The sequence below is a fragment of the Narcine bancroftii genome, chromosome 1 (assembly GCF_036971445.1).
Source record: "Narcine bancroftii isolate sNarBan1 chromosome 1, sNarBan1.hap1, whole genome shotgun sequence".
Classification (NCBI taxonomy): domain Eukaryota; kingdom Metazoa; phylum Chordata; class Chondrichthyes; order Torpediniformes; family Narcinidae; genus Narcine; species Narcine bancroftii.
The window spans coordinates 24,879,227-24,894,208 of record NC_091469.1 but is presented as its reverse complement, the minus strand read 5'-3'; the positions used below and the strand labels follow the sequence as shown (position 1 = coordinate 24,894,208).

General features: G+C 37.6%; 1 long non-coding RNA gene across 1 annotated transcript in view; it reads left to right on the top strand.

The window, feature by feature from the left end:
* Positions 1-14,982, top strand: part of LOC138764383 (uncharacterized) — a 141,199-nt gene that overhangs the window by 101,504 nt on the left and 24,713 nt on the right. Inside the window, exon 4 of the long non-coding RNA XR_011358148.1 lies at positions 3,107-3,197. This is a non-coding gene — a long non-coding RNA (uncharacterized lncRNA). The remainder of the gene's footprint in view (positions 1-3,106; positions 3,198-14,982) is intronic.

Sequence of the window (14,982 nt, the reverse complement as noted above, 5' to 3'; positions counted from 1 at the left end):
AGGAACAGACATGCCTTCCAGTCCTCTCCTGACTCTGATTTATCATTTTGTTTCTAAGTGCCCGTTAAAATTCTTTAAAAAGTTTAAAAATAGTAAGAGATGTTGAATTAATGCCTAATGGTACATTTGTTAAAAAAAAGTAAAAGAAAACACAACAGATGGTTAAAAAATTACATTTCCCGAAATTATCTGAGCCTACCTGTTTACAAGAAGCCAGGACTCAGCGTGGAATGGATCCAGGAGAAGAAGTGCAGGATTCGGCATTGGAGCTCCGCTCTGTACTGGTAGGGCTCTCTAAAGATGGCACTCGGCAGCCTTTAGAACAAAGGGCTGGCCGGGTGTGTGTATTTCAAACAACGACCGCTGTGAGCGCTGTCACCTAGACTTTGACAGCTGAATCAGCTGGGGCGCCGCCAGCTGGAGAGTTAAAGAGCCGACCTCCGATTGATATAGCAGTGGCGCTGCGAAATGCACCACCAGTTATGACATTTTCCCCAGGTATGGATATAATGGAGGCTTTTGATGAAATATGGCTTAAGGATAACCCTGACTATCAGCCTCCTGATATTGCTGAGAGGGCTGTGGCAGGGGTTTCTACACGGAGCAATACTGCAAGAAAGGCTGCTAAACCAAGGGAAGGGACAGAAGACCCTTTGGTTTCTCAGAAACAGCAGGATCCTACTATGTCTGAATCTACTTTTGCTGATATGATTGTTAAGAATCTTGAATTTAAGATATATTCTTCAATGAAACAGCTAGGTAACTCTATGACCCACGTCTATTCTAAGCTTAATGAATTGGTGAATATCAATACTCAACAGATGGCTGACTATGGAGCATTTAAACTTGAAACCACTGAAAGACTTGATATGTGTGATCAAGATTTAGTTGATGTACAAGACCAACTGCAAGATGTAAACAACACAATTGAAACATTGCAGATTCAGAATAAAAATCTAGCAAAAAAAGTTGATTATTTGGAGAACCAATCTAGACGGAACAACGTAAAAATTGTTGGTTTGCCAGAAGACATAGAAGGGCCAGATCCAAGAAAATTTTTTACCGAATGGATTCTACGAGTGTTAGGGCAAGACAAATTCCCTGAAGGTTTAATATTGGAACGTGCTCATAGAGTTTTAAGAAGGAAACCTTTTTCAGGACAGAATCCGAGACCTGTTCTGGTCCGTTGTTTAAACTATTGTGATAGAGAGACAATTTTACATGTGGCTATTAGAAACGCTCAGCAAAATAGATCTCCTTTGATGGTCTAGAATAATCGTGTTTTTTTAAATCCGGATTTGAGTCAAGAAATTATGTTTCAACGACATGAATTTAATTCTGTGAAAGCGCTGTTGTGGAAAAAAGGATACAAGGCAACTTTTAGGTACCCTGCGGTATTGAAGATTTTTCAGGATGGATATCAGCCAAAGTCTTTTGATAATCCTAAAGAAGCTATGGACTTTGCTCAATCTTTACCGATCACGCAATTTCAAGAACGACTTAGTCCTCCTCGGTCTCCAAAGAGAGTAGAGATACAAGATGGGAATCAGATTCCAAGAAGAAATGGAAGCAATGGTGGTCAAAGTGATAAAATTGATTTAAAAAATAATACATTTTTTTTTGGAAGATTTTAGTCATTGATGATAGTTTAATATGAAATGGGAGTTGGGAGAGGGAACTGGGTGGACATTATTTTCCAGAAGTCGTCAGCTACGTGTGAGTTATCTCACACCCAGTATTTTGAGGGAGTTACCGCATTGTGCGGTTTAAACAGGAGGAGGTAGTAGTAACCTCCTGCCTGTTTTTTTTTTCTTAATTTTTGGGTTAAGGAGTGAAGTTTTTTTTTATTACTTTTTTAAAAATAAATATTTCTTTCTTTTTTCTTTTTTTTATTTGTTTTTGATTGTAGTTTTAAGAGGGAATAAGAGGAGCGTTTTTTTTACCAGACGGCTAATACTTTTTTGCATACTGTCTGGCTTTGTGATCGATTGCAACAGTTTTGGAAGGGTATTCAATCTATATTTAATAGTTTATATAATATTTGTCTTGTATTAGATCCTGGTATATTTTTATTAGGGAATATGCAATCATTAATTGATTTAGGCCTACAAGATTATCAGATTTCTTTTATCTATTTAGCTTTAGCTGTAGCCAAGAAATGTATAGCTCTTACTTGGAAAGATAAAAATATATTAACTTTAGATAGGTGGTATTTGGAGATGAAGTTCTGTTTGACTATGGGAAGGATATCTTTTTCAATTCAGAATAGGATGTCTTTTTATAGGTTGAAATGGACTTCGTTTGCTAAATATAGGCATTTAAGTTTGATTTAAATATGTTTTTAAGTTTGATATTTTAGTATTGATAATTTTTTTTGTTGTTAGTATCTTTATTTGTTATGTTTTATCTTTTTTTGTGTAAGTGGGCTTTTTTTAATACAATATTGTTCATTTTATTAACTCTTCACTCTTTCACTCTTTATTTTGGAGGGGGGGTTAGACTAACTTTAAGCTAGGTCATTAATGTTGTGTACTAATTATTGGGGGGGGGCTTAGTTTATTTAGTCTGCCGATGTAGTATTGTAATTTTTATTATCTTACGTTTAATCTTTTTACTGTAACTTTCTATTTTATTCATGTTATAAAATCTTAAATAAAGTTTAAAAAAAAACGAGCTCTACACCGAGTCTAAAGCAATGTGATTCAAGTAGTTAGCAACTTGTTCCATCTGCATCAAACAGATGCAAAGAACAACACGCATTTCCTCAGATAATATCGTAACTAGTTCATTGCTGTGTGATGTCTTTTGGAATAGCCTCAGGATAAGCTATGATGATATCTAATTAAGAATTGAATTTTAATCAAAATTTTAAGGTTTATTTGGGTAAGGTAAAAATTTTGCACTGAGGCCCTCTATTTCAGATTATTAAACAGTGAGTGTATGCAGCCTTGGTGGAAGAATACTGCACAGAAGACTGCCATTGCTATTAATATTTCTTGTGTAATAAAAACTGCAACTATTGGAATTGCCTGGCAGATCAAGCAGTGAGGAACAGATTTCAAATTGATTAATTCCTGTTTTTTTTTTTGTTTCCATTTTTAAAAAGATTTTCTAAAGTCATTCCATAAAATTACAATGCCTGCAGGAAACCATCAGTGGCCTTTGACAAGAGGAGTGTAAAGACATAATTGGATATTGTAAGTGACATTAAGGAGGAGTAATTTATCTTTGGTTGTTGGCGCACGATATATGTTCAGTGATTGGCCACCATTTGTCTTCATAGTGATCATAGAAATGTATAGTTCAGCATTTTACTTTCATACATACAGAATGTGGATATCGCTGAGATTTATGGTCCAACCCTAATAGCAGCAGAGAAACCAATGAAAAGCCAGCCACATTGATGGGTAAAGTTCTTTCCCTGTGGACAGAAGTGATCCAATGACATTCCAGTGATATCAATTCCATATTTAATTGAAATTAAATTCTCAAACTGCCTTGATTAGACTTGAACATCTTTCTCTGGATCAGTAGTTGAGGTCTCTGTCTGCTAATCCTGTAGCTTAACATATATGCCACTGGACTTCAATTTAGGCTACTATGCCTGTGGTGATTTGTGGAGTAACATTATCAAGGACAAAGTAGCCCCCCCCCCCCCCCCATCCAACACTTATACAATTGTTCCCTCTATCACCTGCACACAATGGCTGCATCTATACAATCCACCTGTATTGGTTACTCCAATATCACCACACAAAACCTACCATCAAGAAATGCGAAGACAGCAGGTAGATAGTTTCCCTTAAGTCACATATCTTCCTGATGTGGAAATAAGTATCTGGTTCGTTAGATCCTCTGGATCTAAATCCAAGAATTCCCCCACTAATGCCACAATGGGAACAACTTCCCTGCAAAGACCACAGAGTTCAAGGAATGTCTCAGTGGCATCTTCTCAAGGGCAATTGTAGATTGACAGTAAAACCTGATATCATCAACAATTCCTAGATTCCCATGAGAGTTTAAATGCAAACAGCAGAGATTTAGATTATCTTACTTTTATGTAGGGTGCAAGATAGAAGGCTCTCCAGGAATAATAATGGTTTTCATTTGTAGGTTTTTTTTTCACCTTCTCTGTGAAAACCTCTGGTGTCTTGAAAATAGTTGTCCCTCAATCTCTATTCCATTGTGATCGGACATGTCTACCCTTTCCAACATAATTATCCTTCCCAATTTCTCACTTATGAAAATTTTTTATTCTGGCAAACCACTCCAAATCCTTTCCACGATGTTTAAAGTTTGCCTGAAGGTTGGTGCATGGAATTACCTGCAATAGTTCAGCTGATTGAACAGATGCAGAATTCTAGTTGTTCATTCTCATAAGATAGAAACATTGAAATCAATGGTAACAATTGTAGGGCAGTCATTATCCTTGCAGATGACCAAAGTTGAATTTTATTCTTCCAAACAAGAATGAGAAAGTCAAATTACCTGAAATTAGTAGAGTAAAATTTGCACTTCAAAGTAAAATAGCTGAAGCAGTGTCACAATGAACCCTTCTCTTTTCTTGAAGGTACAGGCAGTGGTCCATGTGGAGATGAATGTGTGTAAAGAAGGGCTTGTGTGGAGAGTTTCTTTTAACACAGTGGATTATTGGTTCCATATAGAGATGTTACAAGTCCCAGCCAGAATGGAGATGACAGGGTATTCATTACATGCAGTCAGGCCTGTTGTAAATTACTATATTTGATATTACATACATAATTTGTGTGAGGTGACTATCCTATTTTATTGGAATGCTTCATTGTAGCCCCTTGTATATGTGGTGTTTACCTTGCAAGTCTTTGTGTTGTGATCCACTGTACAGGTACATGCAGTTGCTGGAGGGCACTGTTTGAATGCATCATTTCACTTCATGTAGAAATTTTATCTAGACATTTACTGCAGGTCCTACCTCATTCCTACTCCATCTCCAACTTATTAGTTGCCACTATGACATCAAAAGAATTTTATTAGCAGATTGTGATTTTTGAGTGAAAGATTATGATATCACTTCAGAATGAATCTCAATGACATAAAAATGGAATTGGACAAAAAAAAAGACCAGTGAAATTAGTTAAATCTAGACCGTTATCAATAGTCTGTCAGACACAATTGGCCAAAAGCTAGAACGTAAGATGCAATTTCTGTCATTCTATAAAAGATGATTGTTAGATCTGCCTCTCTCCAAAATATTACCATTTTTCCTTTTCTGAATATTACAAATAAACATAAGCATTTGTAGTGTAAATATGCATTGCTTCCCATGCAAATTATGATTTTTCTGAATCCTCTATCTTCAATAAACAAATGTCTGTTTGAAATCTTACTTTCTCAAACATGACTGAAAATATTTCACCTACATAGCAGGAACCCAAGAGATCAGCCTGGCCTTAAACTTCTTCAACCCTTCCTTGAGTTCACACCTGATCTGTAACCAATAATTATTGTTAACTATATTGAAATACAGTGAAAAACTGGTTTGTAAGCTATCCATTCAAGTCAACCTGTCTCTGAGTACAAAATAAAACATAAGTGTTGAGTATTGTTACAGGTTTAGTTAAAACCAGTGCCTCATTTTACTAATGAGAGGTCAATTCAATCATGAACAGTGGTGGAAAAAAAACTATCCCTGAATCTGGTGGTGCACATTTTCAAATTCTTGTATCTTCTACCTCACGGGAGAGGGGAGAAGAGAGTGTGACTGGGGTGGGATGAGTCTTTTAATATGTCGGCCACTTTCCTGAGGCAGTGGACAGAATTAGTGGAGCAGAGGCAGGTTTTCCTGAGGGCCTGAGCTGTGTTCACAACTCCCAACAATTTCTTGGGCCGAGGAAGTTCTGTACCAACTTTGCTGGTGGTGACATCAGCAAACTTGTTGAGCAGTATTTGGCCACACAGTCATGACTGGTTAAGGAGCAATAGATAGGGGCTGAATGTGTAACCTTGTGGAACACCAGAGTTGAGGATTATCGTGAAAAAGGTGTGGTCGCCCATCCTCACTGATTGCGGACTGAAGGTTATGAAGGTGAGGATCCAGTTACAGAAGGGGGTATTGAGACTAAGTGTTTGTTTGGGTGTTGAAAGCAGAGCTACAGTTGTTTAAATAGTCTGATGTGTGTACCCTAGTTGTCCAAGTATTGAGTCATAGGATATAGGGCAAACAATGCCTGCCATGGATCTTTTGAAGTGGTAGGTGAATTGTAGGTTGCCTGTAAGGTTGGAGATAATGTGAGCACACTCTCGAAACACTTCATGATGATCAACGGCAGAGGTACTGTTACTAATTATGAAGACATATGATCTTGAATTTATTTTGCATCAGGATGAGACCTTCCTGGGCAGGAACTTTAGGCTTTAGTACAGTGAAATTAAAGATGTCTTTGAATATTCCCATCAATTGGTCTGCGCAGGTTCTTAAGAATTGGCTAGGGACTCCATCCAGCCCAATCACTTTCTGTGGTTTAATTCTCAGGGATGCTGGTAACCATAGTTAGTCTTCAACTCAATTACTTTATGTTGAATGTGATGTAGAATGGATTGAGCTCATTAGGAAGGATGCATTGTTGCCTGCTATTCTGCCAAACTACTCTGATAGCATGTGCACCTTGCCACAATCAATAGGTGTCTGTGAAGTTCATCTGCCTCTTGGTGTCCGTGATAGTCTTATGACGGTCATATCTGGATTTCTTGAATAGATCAGGGTCACCTAACTTGACCACCTCAGACCTGGACTTCAGAAGGGAGTAGATCTCTCGGCTCAGTCATGGATTCTGGTTGGGAACTGTGTATTGGGGAACACTCTGATTTGTTATCTTTGGCATGCAGTCCTGTACACACTTGCTAATGACGTCTGTGAAGGCAGTGACATACTCCATCAGGTTGGCTGATAATTCCTTGATGTGAACCAGTTTACCAACTTAAAGCAGGCATGTAGGAAGTAATTTATCTTCTCAGATCTTTCTGTACCGAAATTTGGGCTTGTAAGTAGGGAGCAGTAGCACTACTTGACGATGCAGGTGGGATATGATATCTCCAGGGGCTGTGTACTTGTGGTTGAGAGTGTTTGGGGCTCTGGTAGGACTTGGACTTGCTGATTGAATTTTTAATTTGAAGTTGGCCTGTTAAGTCCCCAGCTATGATGGACAATTCTGTCCAGGCCTGTGTACCCAAATGCTCTGAACGAGCATTAACCTTAGATAGAAAATTAAGTATGGATCTGGTATCAACCTCTGTTCATGGTAGATTTGCAACTTTTATACAACCTGCTTCAGGTCAGAGTATTTTGTAACTTTATTGTCTATGTTTCTGGTTGCCACACAATAGGAAGGACATGATTAGATGAGGGAGGGTGCAGAGAGTCTGACCAGGACAATTCCTGGGGTAGTGTTACGAGGAAAGATTGGAAAGGGTTTGTTTTCCCTGAGCAGAGGAGGCTGAAGGTGACCTGAGATAGGTCTACAAAATAAGAAGGGGTATGGATAAGAGGGGCAGTAGCAAACTTTTTCCCTTGACATGTATATCTAAAGGTAGAGATCGTGGGTTTAACATAAGGGGTAAGAAGTTTGGAGGGAACTGAGAAGGAACTTTTTCAGCCAGAGGGGGATGTAGTCTGGAACTTGTATCAGTGGTGGAAGCAGGTACTCTCATGTTCTTTGCAAAGTATCTAGACGAGCACTTGAATTGACAATGCATAGAAATCTACAGACTATGTCTGGTAAATGGGATTAGTACAAATCATAGTTGACTTTGGCTTGGAACATGGTGGGCCAAAGGAATTGCTTCTGTTCTACAAAACTAAATTATTCTGATTTCAGATGTGTAAGATTAAATTCTAATTTTTGTGGCTGTTTTCATGGGTTATTGGAGCTAACATCTGTGTTAAATGTAATAAAGGATGCCAAAAGCCTCTCATAAATTCATCGGAAGTTGAAAAGGTTTAGGGAGGGAATTTCTGAATGTGGGGCTTTGGCCATTGAAGGCATGGCTGCCAAAGGAGGTTGAACACTGGAGGAAACTGGAGTATGATGGGGCTGGAGATTGTTCAGAAATTGGAAAGAAATTATTTGAAAACAACAATGAGAATATAAAAATGCAGGTCCTGCCAGACTGGGAGAGTATTGGTTGCCAAGTAAAGGAGTGATCAATGAATGGGACTTGGAGAGTTGGAACACTAGCAACAGAGGCTGGATGAGTTCATTTTTTATGGAGCGTGCAAGGTGAGAAACTAGGCAGAAGTAATAATGGATTTTAATTACATTTGCGTGACACAGAGTTGGAAATCTTTCAGAAGATTCTAAGAGAATTGACAGACCTTGTACACAAATGGCTTATGTACAGTTTATTTGTGCAAGTAACCATTTGTACGATTTTAAAATATTTGCTATGGGAAAGAAGCTTTAGTTATATTTATCAAATAAAAAGAACAGAAAGCAGATTAACAGTCATCATAAAAGAGGAAATTGGGGAGAAATAAAATGCTGAAAAGGGAAAAAAAATTGAATCCAGCAGAGAAAACAGAAAACTGGAACTATGTGGAGAGCTCTCGCAGGCAGGATGTATTGGAGGGTCTATCTATGTGGAGAGCTCTCGCAGGCAGGATGTATTGGAGGGTCTTTCTATGTGGAGAGCTCTTGCAGGCATGATGTATTGGAGGGTCTATCCATATGGAGAGCTCTCACAGGCATGATGTATTGGAGGGTCTATCACTGTGGAGAGCTCTCGCAGGGAGGATGTATTGGAGGGTCTATAGCAATTCTTCACAGACATCTCACTGTTTAGAAGACCAACAAGTTTTGAGCAAACCAAAGGGTGCTTTTCACTGAGTTAATGAGTTCTCCATGTCTGTCTCTGCGTGAATCACCTGGAACAGCCCGTAAATCAGAGTCCCCTGTTACACTACCTGGTGGAGATGAACAATAACATTGACCCTTGAAAAATGAATCTAATGTTCATCCTGATGCACATCTTCTACCACCCTGTGACAGATTTTAATTCCTCTCATTCAGAGGTGGAACGTATTTGTTTACTTGCACAGTAGTGGCAAATGCTAACTGTCCTGTGCAACAAAATATAGCCATCAGGAAAGATTAAGCTGGCTGGTATTTTTTAATGTGGCAAAGAGGATGCCATCAGAACTTTTTTAAGAATTATAAAATGGGTTACCTGTTTGCAGACTAAGTCAACAGCCATAACAGTTTCCCTTATTTCATTTGGGTAGCCTGCAACCCAATGAAATGTACATTGAATTTTCAGGTAACCCACAAGACAAGTGATTTTTTTCCCCCCCCCCACTTCTACTGGTCCATCTTTTCCACTCCAAATCCCCACTGGTTCTGTCTGCCCATCACTCACACACCTGTCTATCTGGGTTTCTTCTTCCTTGGCCTCCCCTCCTCCCGCACCAGGTTCCAACTGTCAATCATCTCCCTCTTCTCAGGTTCTCTATCGCCAAGAGCCTCTGTCTCTACCTTCCCTCTCACTCTCCTCCAACCTGGCACCATCGGTCATCCCCCACCACAACTGATTCCATTTATCACTTACTATATCCTGTCTCTGCCCTCCCTTGATGTACTCAATCCTGATGCAGGGTCTCTATCCCGAACGTTGACCACGCCTTTCCCTCTGCACATGTTGTTTGACCTGCTGAGTTTCTCTGGCAGTTTGTTCTTTGAGGGGTCAGGAAGCTCCAGTGTGATTTGGATAAATTGAGGGACTGGGCAGATACATGGCAAATGCACTACAATGTGGATAAATGTGAGGTTATCCACTTTGGTAATACAAACCAGAGGGCAGATTACTATTTGAATGGCAATAGATTAAGAGATGGGGAAGTGCAGAGAGACCTAGGGGTACTTGTACATCAGTCTCTGAAGGCGAGCATACAGGTACAGCAGGCGGTTAAAAAGGCAAATGGTATGTTGGCCTTCATATCAAGAGGGTTTGAGTATAGGAACAAGGATACCTTACTGCAGCTGTACAGGGCCTTGGTGAGACCACACCTGGAGTATTGTGTGCAGTTTTGGTTACCTTATCTAAGGAAGGATGTTCTTGCAATGGAGGGAGTGCAGAGGCGATTCACCAGGCTGATACCTGGAATGGCAGGAATGACTTATGAGGAAAGATTGCGCAAATTGGGATTGTACTCCCTGGAGTTTAGAAGATTGAGAGGGGATCTCATAGAGACATATAAAATTCTGGCAGGACTGGACAGAATGGATGCAGATGGGATATTTCCAATGATGGGAAAATCCAGAACCCGGGGCCATGGTTTGAGGATAATAGGCAAACCATTTAGGACCGAGATGAGGAGGAATTTCTATACCCAGAGGGTGGTGAATCTGTGGAATTCATTGCCACAGAGGGCAGTGGAGGCAGGTTCATTAAGTATATTTAAGAGGGAATTAGATCTATTTCTTCAGTATAAGGGTATTAAAGGTTACAGAGAGAAGGCAGGGATGGGGTACTGAACTTTAAGATTAGCCATGATCTCGTTGAATGACGGAGCAGGCTCGAAGGGTCGAATGACCTACTCCTGCTCCTATCTTCTATGTTTCTATCTCATCTTCTATGTTTCTACATAATCCATTGGGGGAAGATGAGGTGAACAGCAGAGGGGTATTTAAGGTGATTCTGCATAAACACACGAGGCAGAAAGGAATGGAAGAATATGGGGATAGGGTGAGCCAGTGAAGGTGGGTGGAGAATATTGTGGATCATGAATACTGTCATGGACAAATTTGGCAGAATGGCCTATTTGTGTAATTTCTGTGTGAATATCAGAGCATGTTAAGTTAATCGATAACCCCTATGTGTTTAAAGCTTTGAATCTATTTTCTTCAGGGTGATAAGCAGGAAGTATCCATAGTAAAGATGGGCATTGCAATTCCTTCCCTCAGTCTTTTTTTTTTTTTTTTTTTAATTTTTTATTTTTCACACCATAAATCACAATAGCCATGATATACACTTTTTCTTTTCCACACATTTACAGTGACTTTTTCTCCCTCCCCCCGCCCTCCTCCCAAGCCACCCCCCCATCCCCCCCCCTCTCATCCATTTTAGTTATACAATCTAGGTTGCATTAATTCAGTTAGTCAATGTTGTCATTCAACAAAAATACACCAGAAATTCTACTGAGTCCATTCTTTTCTTTTCTTCTCCTTCCATCAACTTAGGTAATGTTTGTTCCCGGTAGGTTTTCGCTATTGTATTTAATGTAAGGCTCCCATACTTGTTCGAATATTTCAATATTATTTCTTAAACTATATGTTATTTTTTCTAATGGAATACATTTATTCATTTCTATATACCATTGTTGTATTTTCAAATTATCTTCCAATTTCCAGGTTGACATAATACATTTTTTTGCTACGGCTAGGGCTATCTTAACAAATCTTTTTTGTGCATCCTCCAAGTCAATTCCAAATTCTTTATTTTTTATGTTACTTAGGAGAAAGATCTCTGGATTCTTTGGTATATTGTTTTCTGTTATTTTATTTAATATCTGATTGAGATCATCCCAAAATTTTTCTACTCTCTCACATGTCCAGATTGCATGAATTGTTGTTCCCCTTTCTTTTTTACATCGAAAACATCTATCAGATACTGTTGGGTCCCATTTATTTAACTTTTGCGGTGTAATGTATAGTAACCAATTATATTGTATCATACGCAGCCTCGTATTTATTGTATTTCTCATCGTTCCAGAGCATAACTTCTCCCATGTTTCCTTTTTTATCTTTATATTTAAATCTTGTTCCCATTTTTGTTTAGTTTTACCATTTGTTTCCTCATTTTCCTTTTCTTGCAGTTTAATATACATATTTTTTATAAATCTTTTGATTAACATTGTATCTGTAATCACATATTCAAGGTTACTTCCCTCTGGTAAACTCAAGTTGCTTCCTAATTTATCTTTCAAGTAGGATCTCAGTTGGTAATATGCCAGCGCTGTATCTCCCGTTATATTGTACTTATCTCTCATTTGTTCAAAGGATAAGAATCTACTTCCTGAAAAACAATTTTCTATTCTTTTAATCCCTTTTTTTTCCCATTTTCTAAAGGCAAGGTTGTCTATTGTAAAAGGGAGTAGCTTATTTTGCGTCAATATTAGTTTTGGTATTTGGTAATTTATTTTATTTCTTTCTACATGAATCTTCTTCCATATATTGAGGAGATGGTGTAATACTGGAGAAGTTCTATGTTGTACCAATTTTTCGTCCCATTTATATAATATGTGTTCAGGTATCTTTTCCCCTATTTTATCTAATTCTAGTCTCGTCCAGTCTGGTTTTTCCCTTGTTTGATAAAAATCTGATAGGTACCTTAATTGTGCGGCTCTATAGTAATTTTTGGAGTTTGGCAATTGTAAGCCTCCTTGTTTATACCATTCTGTTAATTTGTCTAGTGCTATCCTCGGTTTCCCCCCTCTCCATAAAAATCTCCTTATTATTTTCTTTAACTCTTTGAAGAATTTTTCTGTCAGTTGTATTGGCAATGCCTGAAATAAGTATAGTATCCTTGGAAAAATGTTCATTTTAATACAGTTTATCCTTCCTATCAGTGTTAGTGGTAGCTCTTTCCAATGCTCTAAATCGTCCTGTAATTTTTTCATTAGTGGATTGTAATTGAGTTTATATAATTGGCCTAGATTTTTGTTTATTTGCACACCTAGGTATCTTATTGCCTGCGTTTGCCATCTGAATGGGGATTCCTCCTTAAATTTTGAGAAATCCGCGTTATTCATAGGCATTGCTTCACTTTTATTTACGTTTATCTTGTATCCCGACACTTCTCCATATTCCTTCAATTTCTTATATAGTTCTTTTATTGATAGTTCTGGTTCTGTTAAGTACACTATCACATCATCCGCAAACAGACTGATTTTATATTCCCTGTCTTTTATTTTTATTCCTTTTATATTATTATCTCTTCTTATCGATTCTGCTAGTGGTTCTATAGCTAGCGCAAACAATAATGGTGATAGTGGGCATCCCTGCCGCGTTGACCTGCTTAAGTTAAATTGCTTTGATACATGTCCATTTACTGTCACTTTCGCTAACGGTCCCTTATATAATGCTTTAATCCAATTAATATACTTCTCCGGTAAACTGAATTTTTGCAATACTTTGAACAAGTAATTCCATTCTACTCTGTCGAAGGCCTTCTCTGCGTCTAAAGCAACTGCTACTGCCGGTGCTTTATTTCCTTCTACTGCATGAATTAAGTTAATAAATTTACAAATATTGTCTGTTGTGCGTCTTTTTTTGATAAATCCAGTTTGGTCTAAATTTACCATTTTCGGTACCTGTTCTGCTAATCTGTTCGCTAATAGTTTAGCTATTATCTTATAATCTGTGTTTAGCAGAGATATTGGTCTATATGACGCTGGTGAGAGTGGATCTTTCCCTTGTTTTAGTATCACTGTAATTATTGCTGTTTTACATGAATCTGGTAAGTTTTGTGTCTCATCAATCTGGTTGATTACATCCAGGAGGGGCGGTATTATTAGGTCTTTAAATGTTTTGTAGAATTCTATTGGGAGTCCATCCTCTCCTGGTGTCTTATTATTTGGTAAATTTTTTATTATCTCTTGTATTTCTACTGTTCCAAATGGTTCTGTTAATTTATTTTGTTCCTCTATTTGTAGTTTTGGTAGTTCAATTTTAGTCAAAAATTCATCTATTTTCCCTTCTTTCCCTTCGTTTTCGGTTCGGTATAATTGTTCATAGAATTCTCTGAAGTTTTCCTTAATTTCTTTTGGATTATATGTAATTTGTTTGTCTTTTTTCCTTGTTGCCAATACCATTTTCTTAGTTTGCTCTGTCTTAAGCTGCCATGCTAGGATTTTGTGTGTTTTTTCCCCTAGTTCATAATATTTCTGTTTTGTCTTCATTATATTCTTCTCCACCTTATATGTTTGTAATGTTTCATATTTTATTTTTTTATCCGCCAATTCTCTTCTTTTGGTTGTATCTTCCTTTATTGCTAATTTTTTTTCTATGTTTATTATTTCCCTTTCCAACTGCTCTGTTTCCTGATTATAGTCCTTCTTCATCTTGGTTGCATAACTTATTATTTGCCCTCTAATGAATGCTTTCATTGCGTCCCATAGTATAAACTTATCTTCCACTGATTCCGTATTTACTTCAAAGTACATTTTTAATTGTTTTTCAATAAATTCTCTAAAATCCTGTCTTTTAAGTAGCATGGGGTTTAATCTCCATCTATACATTCTTGGAGGGATGTCTTCTAGCTCTATTGCCAATAACAGGGGTGAGTGGTCCGATAATAGTCTAGCTTTATATTCCGTTTTCCTAACTCTCCCTTGTATGTGGGCTGATAACAGGAATAGGTCTATCCTTGAGTATGTTTTATGTCTAGTCGAGTAGTATGAGTATTCCTTTTCTTTTGGGTTTTGTTTCCTCCATATGTCCACAAGTTTCATTTCTTGCATTGATTTAATTATAAATTTGGTTACTTTGTTCTTCCTATTAATTTTTTTCCCCGTTTTATCCATATTTGGATCCAAATTCAGATTGAAATCCCCTCCTATTAGTATGTTCCCTTGCGTATTAGCTACCTTCAAAAAGATATCTTGCATAAACTTTTGATCTTCTTCGTTAGGTGAATATATATTAAGTAGATTCCAAAGCTCTGAATATATCTGACATTTTATCATAACATATCTCCCTGCTGGATCTATTATTTCCTCTTCTATTTTAAATGGCACATTTTTGCTAATTAATATAGCCACTCCTCTTGCTTTTGAATTATACGATGCTGCTGTTACATGTCCTACCCAATCTCTCTTTAATTTCTTGTGCTCCAATTCAGTTAAGTGTGTTTCTTGGACAAATGCTATATCTATTTTTTCCTTTTTCAGTAAATTTAGTAGTTTCTTCCTTTTAACTTGGTTATGCCCATTGTCTCTATTCACTCTTATAC